Source organism: Delphinapterus leucas, chromosome 20 (genome assembly GCF_059928025.1).
Source record: "Delphinapterus leucas isolate spDelLeu-1000000601 "Yukka" chromosome 20, BTC_Dleu_Yukka2, whole genome shotgun sequence".
NCBI lineage: Eukaryota > Metazoa > Chordata > Mammalia > Artiodactyla > Monodontidae > Delphinapterus > Delphinapterus leucas.
In genome coordinates this window covers 36,703,977-36,718,701 of record NC_143148.1, presented here as the reverse complement: position 1 = coordinate 36,718,701, position 14,725 = coordinate 36,703,977, and positions in this window count along the sequence as shown.

Here is a 14,725-nt window from a genome sequence, read left to right as displayed (position 1 = left end):
AAAAATTATTGAAAACAGCAAGGGAAAAACAACAAATAACATACAAGGGAACTGCCATAAGGTTAACAGCTGAATTCTCAGCAGAAATTCCACAAGCCAGAAGGGAGTGGCATGATATACTTAAAGTGATGAAAGAGAAGAACCTACAACCAAGATTACTCTAGCCAGCAAGGATCTCATTCAGATTCGATGGAGAAATCAAAAGCTTTGCAGACAAGCAAAAGCTAAGAGAATTCAGCACCAACAAACCATCTCTACAAGAAATGCTAAAGGAACTTGTCTAAGTGGGAAACACAAGAGAAGAAAAGCACCTACAAAAACAAAAGCAATTAAGAAAATGGTAATAGGCACATACATATCAATAATTACCTTAAACGTGAATGGATTAAATGCTCCACCAAAAGACACACACTTGCTGATTGGACACAAAAACAAGACCCATATATATGCTGTGTACAAGAGACCCACTTCAGACCTAGGGACACATGCAGACTGAAAGTCAGGGGATGGAAAAAGATATTCCATGCAAATGGAAATCAAAAGAAAGGTGGAGTAGCAATACTCATATCAGATGAAATAGACTTTAAAATAAAGAATGTTACAAGAGACAAGGAAGGACACTATGTAATGATCAAGGGATCAATCCAAGAAGAAGATATAACAATTATAAATATATATGCACCCAACATAGGAGCACCTCAATACATAAGGCAACTGTTAACAGCTCTAAAAGAGGAAATCGACAGTAACACAATAATACTGGGGGACTTTAACACCTCTTTACACCAATGGACAGAACATCCAAACAGAAAATTAATAAGGAAACAGAAACTTTAAATGACACAATGTACCAGATAGAATTAATCCATATTTATAGGACATTCCATCCAAAAACAGCACGATACACTTTCTTCTGAAGTGCATATGGAACATTCTCCAGGATACATCATATCTTGGGTCACAAATCAAGCCTCAGTAAATTTATGAAAATTGAAATCATATCAAGCATCTTTTCTGAGCACAACACTATGGGATTAGAAATCAATTACAGGGAAAAAAAAAGTAAAAACCACGAACACATGGAGGCTAAACAGTACGTTACTAAACAACGAAGAGATCACTGAAGAAATCAAAGAGGAAATAAAAAAATAGCTAGAGATAAATGACAATGGAAACACAATGACCCAAAACCTATGGGATGCAGCAAAAGCAGTTCTAAGAGGGAAGTTTATAGCTATACAAGCCTACCTCAGTAAAAAAGAAAAATCTGAAATAAAGCATCTAACGTTACACCTAAAGGAACTAGAGAAAGAAGAACCAACAAAACCCAAAGCTACCAGAAGGAAAGAAATCATAAAGATCAGAGCAGAAATAAATGAAATAGAAACAAAGAAAACAACAGCAAAGATCAATAAAACTAAAAGTTGGTTCGTTGAGAAGACAAACAAAATTGATAAACCATTAGCCTGAATCATCAAGAAAAAGAGGAAGAGGACACAAATCAATAAAATTAGAAATGAAAAAGGAGAAGTTAGGGCTTCCCTGGTGGCGCAGTGGTTTAGAGTCTGCCTGCCGATGCAGGGGACATAGATGTGTGCCCGGGTCTGGGAAGATCCCACATGCTGCAGAGCAGCTGGGCCCATGAGCCATGGCCGCTGGGCCTGTGCGTCCAGAGCCTGTGCTCCGCAACTGGAGAGGCCACAGCAGTGAGAGGCCTGCATACCGCAAAAAAAAAAGAAGTTACAACAGACACTGCAGAAATACAAAGCACCCTAAGAGACTACTACAAGCAACTCTATGACAATAAAATGTACAACCTGGAAGAAATGGACAAATTCTTAGAAAAGTATAACCTTCCAAGACTGAGCCAGGAAGAAAGAGAAAATATGAACAGACCAATCACAAGTAATGTAATTGAAACGGTGATTAAAAATCTTCCAACAAACAAAAGTCCAGGACCAGATGGCTTCACAGGTGAATTCTATCAAACATTTAGAGAAGAGCTAACACCCATCCTTCTCAAACTCTTCCAAGAAACTGCACAGGAAGGAATACTCGCAAACTCATTCTATGAGGTCACCATCACCCTGATGCCAAAACCAGACAAAGATACGACAAAAAAAGAAACTTACAGACCAATATCACTGATGAATATAGATGCAAAAATCCTCAACAGAATACTAGCAAACAGAATCCAGCAACACATTAAAAAGGATCATACACCACGATGAAGTGGGATTTATACCAGAGATGTAAGGATTCTTCAATATGCGGAAATCAATCAATGTGATACACCATATTAACAATATGAATAAAAACCATATGATCATTTCAATAGACGCAGAAGAAGCTTTTGACAAAATTCAACACCCACTTATGATAAAAATTCTCCAGAAAGTGGGCACAGAGGGAACCTACTTCAACATAATAAAGGCCATAAACGACAAACCCACAGCAAACATCATTCTCAATGGTCACAAACTGAAAGCATTTCCTCTAAGGTCAGGAACAAGATGAGGATGTCCACTCTCACCACTCTCATTCAACATAGTTTTGGAAGTCCTAGCCATGGAAATCAGAGAAGAAAAAGAAATAAAAGGAATACAAATTGGAAAAGAAGAAGTAAAACTGTCACTGTTTGCAGATGACATGTTACTCTACATAGAGAATCCTAAAGATGCCACCAGAAAACTAGCTAGAGCTAATCAATGAATTTGGCAAAGTTGCAGGATACAAAATTAATGCACAGAAATCTCTTGCATTCCTATACACTAAGAATGAAAAATCTGCAAGAGAAATTAAGGATACAGTCCCATTTACCACTGCAACAAAAAGAATAAAATACCTAGGAATACACCTACCTAAGGAGATAAAAGACCTGTATGCAGAAAACTATAAGACACTGATGAAAGAAATTAAAGATGATACCAACAGATGGAGCGATATACCATGTTCGTGGATTGGAATAATCAATATTGTGAAAATGACTATACTACCCAAAGAAGTCTACAGATTCCATGCAATCCCTATCAAATTACCAAGGGCATTTTTTTACAGAACTAGACAAAAAATCTTAAAATTTGTATGGAGACACAAAAGACCCCGAATAGCCATAGCAGTCCTGAGGCAAAAAAACAGAGCTGGAGTAATCAGAATCCCTGACTTCAGACTATACTACAAAGCTACCGCAATCAAGACAATATGGTACTGGCACAAAAACAGAAGTATAGATTAATGGAACAGGATAGAAAGCCCAGAGATAAACCCACGCACCTATGGTCAACTAATCTATGATAAAGGAGGCAAGGATATACAATCGAGAAAAGACAGTCTCTTCAATATGTGGTGCTAGGAAAATTGGACAGCTACATGTAAAAGAATGAAATTAGAACACTCCCTAACACCATACACAAAAATAAACTCAAAATGGATTAGAGACCTAAATGTACGACTGGGCACTATCAAACTCTTAGAGGAAAACATAGGCAGAACACTCTTTGACATAAATCACAGCAAGATCGTTTTTGATCCACCTCCCGGAGTAATGGAAATAAAAACAAAAATAAACAAATGGGACCTAATGAAACTTAAAAGCTTTTGCACAGCAAAGGAAACCATAAACAAGACGAAAACACAACCCTCAGAATGGGAGAAAATATTTGCAAATGAATCATTGGACAATAGATTAATCTCCAAAATATATAAGCAGCTCATGCAGCTCAATATTTAAAAAAGAAACAACCCAATCCAAAAATGGCCAGAAGACCTAAATAGACATTTCTCCAAAGAAGACATAAAGATGGCCAAGAAGCACATGAAAAGTTGCTCAACATCAGTAATTATTAGAGAAATGCAAATCAAAACTACAATGAGGTATCACCTCACACCAGTTAGAATGGGCATCATCAGAAAATCTGCAAGCAACAAATGCTGGAGAGGGTGTGGAGAAAAGGGAACCCTCTTGGACTGCTGGTGGGAATGTAAACTGATACAGCCACTATGGAGAACAGTATGGAGGTTCCTTAAAAACCAAAAAGAGAATTACCATATGACCCAGCAATCCCACTACTGGGCATATACCCTGAGAAAACCATAATTCAAAAAGACACATGCACCCAATGTTCACTGCAGCACTATTTACAATAGCCAGGTTATGGAAGCAAGCTAAATGCCCATTGACAGACGAATGGATAAAGAATTTGTGGTACATATATACAATGGAATATTACTCAGCCATAAAAAGGAACGCAACTGGGTCATTTTGAGACATGGATGCAGCTAGAGACTGTCATACAGAGTGAAGTAAGCCAGAAAGTGAAAAACAAATATCATATCTTAACGCATATATGTGGAACGCAGAAAATGGTACAGACGAACTGGTTTGCAGAGCAGAAATTGAGACAGAGAAGTAGAGAAAAAAACGTATGGACACCAAGGGGGGAAAGTGGCGGGGGGTGCGGGTTGTGGTGTGATGAATTGGGAGATTGGGATTGACATGTATACGCTGATGTGTATAAAATGGATGACTAATAAGAAAAAAAAACACTAAAAAATTATAGTCTATTATAGTATCACATTTAAGTAGATAAATAAGAACATTTCATTTTGTGTTCTGTGACTTTCTTGCCAATTTCTTCTTTCTTTATTCCAAAAGCAATAAACTAACAAATACCACCCCTGCCCCAGTAAGTAGGAAAAGACTTTGAGCACCTGATACAATAACACACTGAAAGTGCTTTTCAACAGGAAAATAGACTAGAAGATATATAACTTCTTGTGTATTCTTTCCTACTGAATATGGTCATGGCTGGATATTGGAGGCTGAAATGGGGAGAGTCTATAGAATTTCTTAGAAGTGTGGACTCAGGATCCATTGCCCAGTTTCAGGGAGTCAACAATATTACTGAGGACCTCTCTGAAGGCTGACAGACATACACTGAGAGGGTTCCCGGGATACAGACAGGCTTAACTGTATTGACTAGGGCACCCTAAGTCCTAGTGGAGAATAGTAGAACCAGACATTAAATCCTCTAGTTTCTTTTCTGTGGGAGGTTCCTCCTCTGATTCTAGAAACACTCCCAAACTTCCCTTTTCAGGATTCTCCGTTACAAAACCTGACGATTATAGCTCTAAGGGTAATCCAAAAATATCACTCTGACAATCTATATTACTGCCAGAAATGGAAGATGCATTCTTTCCTTACTGTACTTTAACTGCTGGGAAGATAGGGTCTGTGTAATTATTCATCCTTCTATCCCTAATACTCAACAAGATGTCAAGAGCTTTGAAGGTGCTCAGTAATGATAGCTGAATGACTAAAACGATATTTTTTATTGTCCTCTTAGACAGAAAACTTGACGTATATAATGTGTTATGTTAGCAAATTACCTAGTGCATGATACCTTATTTTTATTTTCGCAACAAGATTTAATGCATTATTTTCTCCTTTCCTAAAATGTAATAAGTGATTCTTAGAAAAATTATATTACATTATAGAACCTTGGACACAGAATAGGTCCATGGTATGTCTAGGTGTCACAGTATTTTGGTTTGGGTTCCACAACAGCTTTCTCTGCTCCATCATAATAAAAACAAGTAATACACATTTTACGTAGTATTATTTGAAAGAAAATCCTAAAGATGTCACCAGAAAGCTACTAGAGCTAATCAATGAATTTAGTAAAGTCACAGGATACAAAATTAATACACAGAAATCTCTTGCATTCCTGTACACTAACAGCAAAAGATCAGAAACAGAAATTAAGAAAACAATCCCATTTACCATTGTGACAAAAAGAATAAAATATCTAGGAATAAAACTACCTAAGGAGGCAAAAGACCTGTACGAAGAAAACTATAAGATACTGAGGAAAGAAATCAAAGAAAACATAAACAGATGGAGAGATATACCCTGTTCTTGGACTGGAAGAATCAATATTGTGAAAATGACTATACTACCCAAAGCAATCTACAGATGCAATGCAATCCCTATCAAATTACCAATGGCATTTTTCACAGAACTACAGCAATAAACTTTACAATTTGTATGGAAACACAAAAGACCTCAAATAGCACAAGGGATCTTGAGAAACAAAAATGGAGTTGGAGGAATCAGGTTCCCTGACTTCAGACTATACTACAAAGCTACAGTAATCAAGACAGTATGGTACTGGCACAAAAACAGAACTATAGATCAGTGGAACAGGATAGAAAGCCCAGAGATAAACCCACGCACCTATGGTCGCCTAATCTATGACAAAGGAGGCCAGAATATACAATGGAGCAAAGACAGCCTCTTCAATAAGTGGTGCTGGGAAAACTGGACAGCTGCATGTAAAAGAGTGAAATTAGAATACTCCCTAACACCACACACAAAATTAAACTCAAAATATATTAAAGACCTAATTATAAGGCCAGACACTATAAAACTCTTAGAGAAAAACATAGGAAGAACACTCTTTGACATAAATCACAGCAAGATCGTTTTTGATCCACCTCCCGGAGTAATGGAAATAAAAACAAAAATAAACAAATGGGACCTAATGAAACTTAAAAGCTTTTGCACAGCAAAGGAAACCATAAACAAGAGGAAAAGACAACCCTCAGAACGGGAGAAAATATTTGCAAATGAATCATTGGACAATGGATTAATCTCCAAAATATACAAACAGCTCATGCAGCTCAATATCAAAAAAACAAACAACCCAATCCAAAAATGGGCAGAAGACCTAAACAGACATTTCTCCAAACAAGACATAGAGATGGGCAACAAACACATGAAAAGATGCTCAACATCACTAATCATTAGAGAAATACAAATCAAAACTACAATGAGGTATCACCTCACACCGGTCAGAATGGCCATCATCAAAAAATCTACAAAACAATAAATGCTGGAGAGGGTGTGAAGAAAAGGGAACCCTCATTTATTGCTGGTGGGAATGTAAACTGATACAGCCACTATGGAGAACAGTATGGAGATTCCTTAAAAAAACTAAAAATAGAACTACCATGTGACCCAGCAATCCCACTACTGGGCATATACCCAGAGAAAACCATAATTCAAAAAGAGTTATGCACCACAATGTTCACTGCAGCACTATTTACAACAGCCAGGACATGGAAGCAACCTAAATGCCCATCAACAGAGAAATGGAGGGTATTTCCCTGGTGGTCCAGTGGTTAAGAATCTGCCTTCCAATGCAGGGGACACAGGTTCAATCCCTGGTCAGTGTACTAAGATCCAACATGTCCACAGGGCAATGAAACCCACACACACCACAACTAGAAAGAGAAGCCCACAAGCTGCAATGACAGATCCGATACAGAGATCCCGTGTGCCGCCACTAAGACATGAGGCATCCAAAAAAATAAATAAATAAATATTTAAAAAATAAAAAGGGGAACAGATAAAGAAGATGTGGTACATATATACAGTGGAATAATACTCAGCCATAGAAAGGAACGAAATTGGGTCATTTGTAGAGACATGGATGGACCTAGAGACTGTCATAAAGTGTGAAGTAAGTAAGAAAGAGAAAAACAAATATCGTATATTAACGCATATATGTGGAATCTGAAAAACTGGTATAGACGATCTTATTTACAAAGCAGAAATAGAGAACAAACATATGGATACCAAAGGGGAAAGGAGATGGTGGGATGAATTGGGAGATTGGGATTGACATATATATACTACTGACACTATGTATAAAATAGATAACAAATGAGAACCTATTGCATAGCACATGGAACTCTACTCAATGCTCTGTGGTGACCTAAATGAGAAGGAAATCCAAAAAAGGGGGGATATATGTATACGTATAGCTGATTCACTTTGCTGTACAGCAGAAACTAACACAAAATTGTAAAGCAACTATACTCCAATAAAAAAATAAAATAAATAAAATAGATAACCAACAAGGACCTACTGTATAGCACAGGGAACTCTGTTCAATATTCTGTAATAACCTAAATGGGGAAAGAATTTGAAAAAGGATACATGCATATAATTGAATCATTTTGCTGTACACCTGAAACTAACACGGCAGTGTTAATCAACTATGCTCCAATATAAAATCAAATTTTAAATAAAATAAAAATTTTTAAATAAAATAAAATAAGCGTGAAAAAAAGGTACTCTGGGAACAATTGGGGTTTAAATCCAGTTATCATAGTTATATCAGTTTTGTCACCTGGTATTTGGATACTTCGGGGAAAGTCACTTAACTTCTTTGAGTATCAGCTTTTTTAGATAATGTCTAGCTCACAGACTTTTGTGAAGAGTAAATAAGTTAATGTATCGATACTTAAAATGCCCAGCGCAATGTTTAATACAGAGAAGATCCCGATAAATGGCATTAAACATATTTACTACTTTCCCTAGTGATACTCTTTAAATGTTTAAGCTAACATTTAGAAAACAAATCAAAATGGAAGCAAGAATATCAATAACAATAAACTTCTTCACTATATTTTAAACTGTGTCTAAGACTGAGGAAACTACCATTCTGAAAAAAAAAAATAAAGTCAACTTGGCGTTTACTTTGGAAATGTGAAGCATTGTAAGTAAATTATATCCAATAATTTTAAAGTGGGTAGTTCAGTTTATGCACAGACATAGTTTGACCTTTTTAAAATTTAATTGGGTATGCATATGATATGCCTACCAATCTTTCTTAACAAAAGCTAGGGAAAGGGCAGTTCACACAGTGCTGGGTATGAAATGATTAAATGAAATTCTTGTGAGCTGTCACAGTTCAGTGGGTGGGAAATGTTTAATGATATTACTCTGAGAATGATATGATTACACAGGAAATGACATGGTGTTACACAGGAAGTGGCGCCAGTGCCATATTTCTGCCCAAAGTCTTAAGCTTAAAAGTCAGCCAGGAAGATAATGTGCATAACCAAAAGAGCAGAGTTAAAGTGTCTTCTTCTATCACAGTAGAAAAGGGAAGAACAAAGAACACTCAGAATATACTAGGGTAAAAATTTGAGAACTGTGCAAACAAGGACATAAACATTTCCTTACAAAATGTAATCACCAGCAGCCATTTTACAACTACATAGCTAAGGAAGGCAAAGCCATAAGAATAGGATGGTTAAAAGATGAAAGATAACATGAATTTGGAGCAATATTAGTGAGGCTGACCTTTCCTTCATAGGAGTCCTGACAAGAATACAGAATCCTAACATAAAGGAGCAAAGGATAGAGAACAGCATAAGTAAATGAGCAAAACTTGGAAACTTCAAGAAGAGGAATAAGGCAGAACAGTTCGTTCCTTAATCCAAAATTAGTTGAAGTTTTTCACCAGTTTTTTAGTAATGAGGGAATTAGAAGACATTATCGAACCAACTTATAATTTGAACTTTGTGAAACAATTATATGTGTAAGACAATTGTAAAGTATAGAACATAGAGTTCTATATGCATCGTTTGGGTAGTTGTTTACAGATTCTTTCAGTATTAATATTCTGAGTTAAAGTACTCCTCTGAGAAGTCACACTGATAAATAATCTATCAAATAGATTAAATCTGAAAAGTTATATGCAATATATTATCATCCTCACAGGATGATGCCATACTGCACTTATTTAATATGATGTGCCTATGTCTCAGAAGTTATTTAAAGGAGATATTTTCTTTGGAAGTATAGTTTAAGCATTATTAAAGTCATTCTAGAAAACCTCCAAGATCTTACTTGTTAAAATTATTTGCCAAAATCTTATGTTTATTTTTTATTATACTTAAGTAACAAGTTCTTTTTTATTTTTTCTAAATGGAAAAATTCTTCTGTATGATATTCTTCCTTCACACTAAATTTAGAAATTTAGCTTCAACTGACAAAGGTTACCATAGGGCTAAGGCACTATTAGCTAAATACCCTGAAGTTTTTCTTCGATGGAAAATATTGTGGTGATACACAGAAACAAACACACAAGACTGAGGTACATTTTTGGTAGTATAACAAGGTGTTAGCTTATTATCATGGGATGGAGTTCATTTTCAGCTATTCATTGGTGGTGTATGAAAGCATTGCTCTCTCCTGACTCCTTGGCACAAATCCACGGAGGAAATCAAAATTCAACTGCATATTCTGTTAGTTGGAAACTCATACCATTTGCTGTTGAACGGACATCAGAACAAAACAGAGTCAATAAAGCTAAACAGTTGGTCAACTCAGTGAACTTACTGAATTTTTATTCCACCATTAACACTGACCATTACTTCAGTAATATTTATTGCATGACTCACATGTCAGGACCTATCCCAGCACAATGAGATCCCAGTCTAGTGGGAAAGAAAATAGAGCCAAAAAAAGGCAATGACATGTGTCATGAAATGCATGATGAAAAAGGATATTAGAGGAGGACATGACTTTTAGTTGTGGAAGAGGTACTTAAAGAAGATATGCTGGGGAATTTGAAGAAGGATTATCTCTAGGATGATTAAAGACATAAAGCATCCATGTGTTGATCTCTCCATGTAGAAGAAAAATCAGGACTGAGAATGGGAGGAATTCCAGTACAATCAAAATGTGAGTTAAAGATGATGGGGGCTGAGGTAGACAGGGGGAGGGGGGACAGGGCATATCCACATCAAAGCCCCTACAGGAACAGATCCCTAATTTCTCTTCCTGTTTATAGAAAGGACGTGGGAAGCCATTAGGGCATTTTAAGTAATTTAACATTTTGCAAAAACAAATAAGATTCCTTTGTCTACTGTTGGAGAGGATCAAGCCTGAGCATAAGATCATTTCAGTAGTTATGGCAGTGTTTCAAGTGAGTGATTACAGTGGCTTCTGAGAGGGTAATGGTGGTAAGAATGGAGACAATTCAGATGACTTTGAGAGGGGGTGTGGAACTAATGGATAAACTTTAGTAACCTGTTTTTCTATGTGTAAAGTTGAAGCTGATGTTCTAATTTAGGTGTGGACAAGACCACGTGTAGTGATGTCATCCAATGTCATACTCAGTAGAATTGACACGAAGTATCCATCAATCTTAGCATGACCTTAGTGACACCACTCTTCTGCTGGTCTTGACAATGTCAAGCAACACACACCTAGCTCTTAACCACAGTGCACCAGTGAGTCAGCCAGGCATGGAGGATCCTGCTAGAAACACAGGAAACTCCACGAGGCTCTGCTCAGTATTACAAAACATGACAGCATCAAGATTATGCTGGGCTCTAGTAATTTAGTTCACCATTTACTTTTGGTCCTGCCACCACTTTCTCTCCCTTATCCTGTTTTATTTTCCTTAATAGCATTTCTTACCACTTGATACATGTTTATTTGCCCACTTATTTTATGCCCCTCTCATCATCAGTCCCCTAATTCCCAGGCAACGCAAGCTTAATGAGACCAGAGAATGTATCTTTTTTCCTTCTATTAATACATCTTCATACAATGCGAGGAGGAAGGAAGGAAGGAAATGAAGGAGGAAGGAAGATAGAAACACAGCAGGAAAAAAATTTTTTTTAGTACAAGGAGTTTCATATAACGTATTTAATTTAATCATGAACTAGGAATGTTGTTTGTACTGTTAATTTGTCTTTGGTATGGAAAAACTGAGTATAATCATATGCCATTAATAGTCTGTACAATCTGTGAAATCTCTGTTATTTATATCTATCTCTCCTTATTGAAGCTGCAAGCTTCTCTTAATCAGGAATAACTTTTCTACTATATTTTCAATGAGAAAATCCAGAATATTAAACAAATAATCATCTGTTTAACTGAACTAGAACTGTGATATTCTTCAAAAACACAAAGTAATTTTAGGTACAAAATTTTGTTCTCTGTTTCTACTATAGTAAAGAAGTTGACTATGGTGATATGTAGAGCCAAAAGATACCATTTATTGATTATCTAGTACTTGTCAGACAGTATGCTTAGTTGCCATATGCAACTAAGCATACTGTCTGGCAAGTACTAGATAACTAGTACTAATATATTCCTGTCTCAAAATAAATCTTTAAATTAGATAATATTCTCATTTCACAGATAAAGAAATAAAAGTTTAGAGAAAAAATGCCAAATTAACGTGGCTCATTAACAGCAAAACTGAAACTGAAATCTAGTTCCATTTATTCCCAGTGCCTACATTTTTTTCAACACAAAAATACTTGTTCTTTTTCTGATTTGTCATTGTAGATGTGAATACGTCTAAATTTTCTGAATAATTTAATAAATATTTAGCAAGTGCTATTACGTATGCCTGCCTGCTTGACTATCTATCATCTATCTACATATTTACGCTCTTTGCGACCCTTTTAAGCTGTCTTACTTCCTTCTCATAGCAAACTTATTCAATGTAGTAAGATAAATTTAATTTTAAAATAAGTGAGAACAATAAACTAGTAGAGGATTAAGTGTGACTAACAAAGATAAAGCTCGAATAAGGTTATTATGCTACATAAAATAAAGTAGGTAAACTTACTCAAAGCTAGGCAAATATTAACCTATAAATCATTTCTGATAGTTGTACCATTGAGATAATATGGATCAGCTACAACATTTACAGTTGGTAGCATGGGGAGAAAACAAAAAACAACACAAAGCTACATTTCGGGTAAGTGTAATTATTCCTAATGGTGAGAACTGAGAATTCTCCTTCCTGATTAGCATCATATTTGTCCATTAGTAGCCACCCAAGGCAGATTCAGTAAATGAATTGCTGAAATCATAAAGAGCACCCTTGAGCACTCACGAGGACTTCTTGGGGCTCTTTCATATCAAGGCCCTCAACATAGCTAATGGCATCATGCCAGAATTTGACTTACCCAATGCAGTTATATGGTAATTGAAATTAGTGCTATCAGTATGACACTTGACGGGATTAATTTGCAAATAAATTTTAGGACACATAGAAGAACGTTTCTATCATGTATCAGGCAGTGTGCAAAGCACTGAGGAAGTAGGTTTGGATGCTGCCTTGTGTAGTTTGTAACCAAAGGAAAGAAAAAGACGTAATGAAAGAAGTATATAAAAGAGTAAAATGTGCCGTCATGAGGTGGACATAAGATACAGTGGAAACAAATGAAAATTACATGTCAGAACTGCAGTAAAAATATATAGAGCTTACATTAATACCATATTTTTAGTGAGTATGAACTAGGTTTTGCTTCTGTAACCAACACCTCCCACCCCAATCTCCAGTTTAATGAATAAAACTTTATTTCTCACACAGGTTCCATGTCTAACAGAGTCTGATAGTGGGCCCTAGTTCTTCTGTGTGGTGGATGGTCTCTAGACTCTAAAGCAGCCCCCTGTTTCTTGCCTCCTGGTGTTCACAGCTTTGTGATCCTATTCTCTTGAGTAGTGAGAACTGTGATTTTCACCAAATCAGTAGAATGTGGAAAAGGTGACAGTATGCCACTTCTACTGTTACATTTGATTATAAAAAGACTCCACTTTGCTAACTGACTGCTTTCTAGAGACTCTCCTTGTTGGCTTAATGAAATAAGTCTCCATGTTGGGAAAGCCCTCATGACAAGGGACTGTGGGCAGACACTAGGGGCTGTAGGCAGCCTCTAGGAGCTGAAGATGACTTCTAGTCAACATCCAGCAAGAAGCCTAGACTTTCAGTCCTACAGCTGCAAAGAAAATAAATTCAGCCAACAACTGTAATGAATTTGGAAATGGATTCTTCCCCACTCACCACATGAGAAGGCAGTGCAGCTGAAACCTTGATTGCAGACCACTGAGACCCTAGCAGAGAACTCAGTTAAGCCAAGTTCAGACTCTTGACCCACAGAAACTGTGAGAAAATAAATGTGTGTTGATTTAAACCAATAAGCGTGTGATAATTTGTAATCAGCATAGAAAATTTTATCTCAATATGTGCTTTCTCTATCCTGCAAAAGGAAGGGTATATAATATTTTATGTCACTGAGTCTTCATACTTTCATTCAGAAGCAACACACATTGCTTTAGCTGGAATTTTATTATCAGACTAAGTCATCATGTAAATTATCAAAAGGATGAGAAAATGTATTACTGCCATATACCTAAAAAGAGGAAGAACTGGAATGAATATACGTGTAAATAACACCAATAACAAACACATGCCTTTTATAGTGGTAATTTCCTGTTAAACAAGACATAAACTGTGATGGAAATAAATATCTTAAATTACTATAATAGAAGGAGAATTACTAGTGATAAATCAGAGCTTTTCTGAGTCACACTTCTTCACTAAATCTGTGATTAAAATTCTTCCCAGAATAAGTGCAATCAATAAATATTCCCCTATCAGGAAAGCATTATCAAAAACAATATTTGCTAACCACAGTAAATACTTTTACAAATAAGTATTTTACAAATACAGTAGGATACTACTACTCATTAGAATTCATTATTATATTTTCCCATTATCTCAGCCAACATATCAAACATGTTTTAAAAAAGCAGTGCCAAACTTAGATCCTCATTTTTTCTTAACCGCATATTCCAAAATATCATACAATAAATCTTCTCAGCAAATAAAAACATCTCTTTTGTAAAATAAATCAATTTTTTGGTTCCCTAGTTACCAGCCAATTTGACCTTCTATTTCAGTACTTATTTTTTAGCTGACTTATGGAAAAAAGTTCCAGTCTAACTAGTACATAACCTTATGTTTAGTCTATCTAACTACCTCAAAGATGTTCTGACCTTGATTTTCCATTCTGTCTCAAAAAACTTAAAATGACATAAACATCTATACTCAACATACTA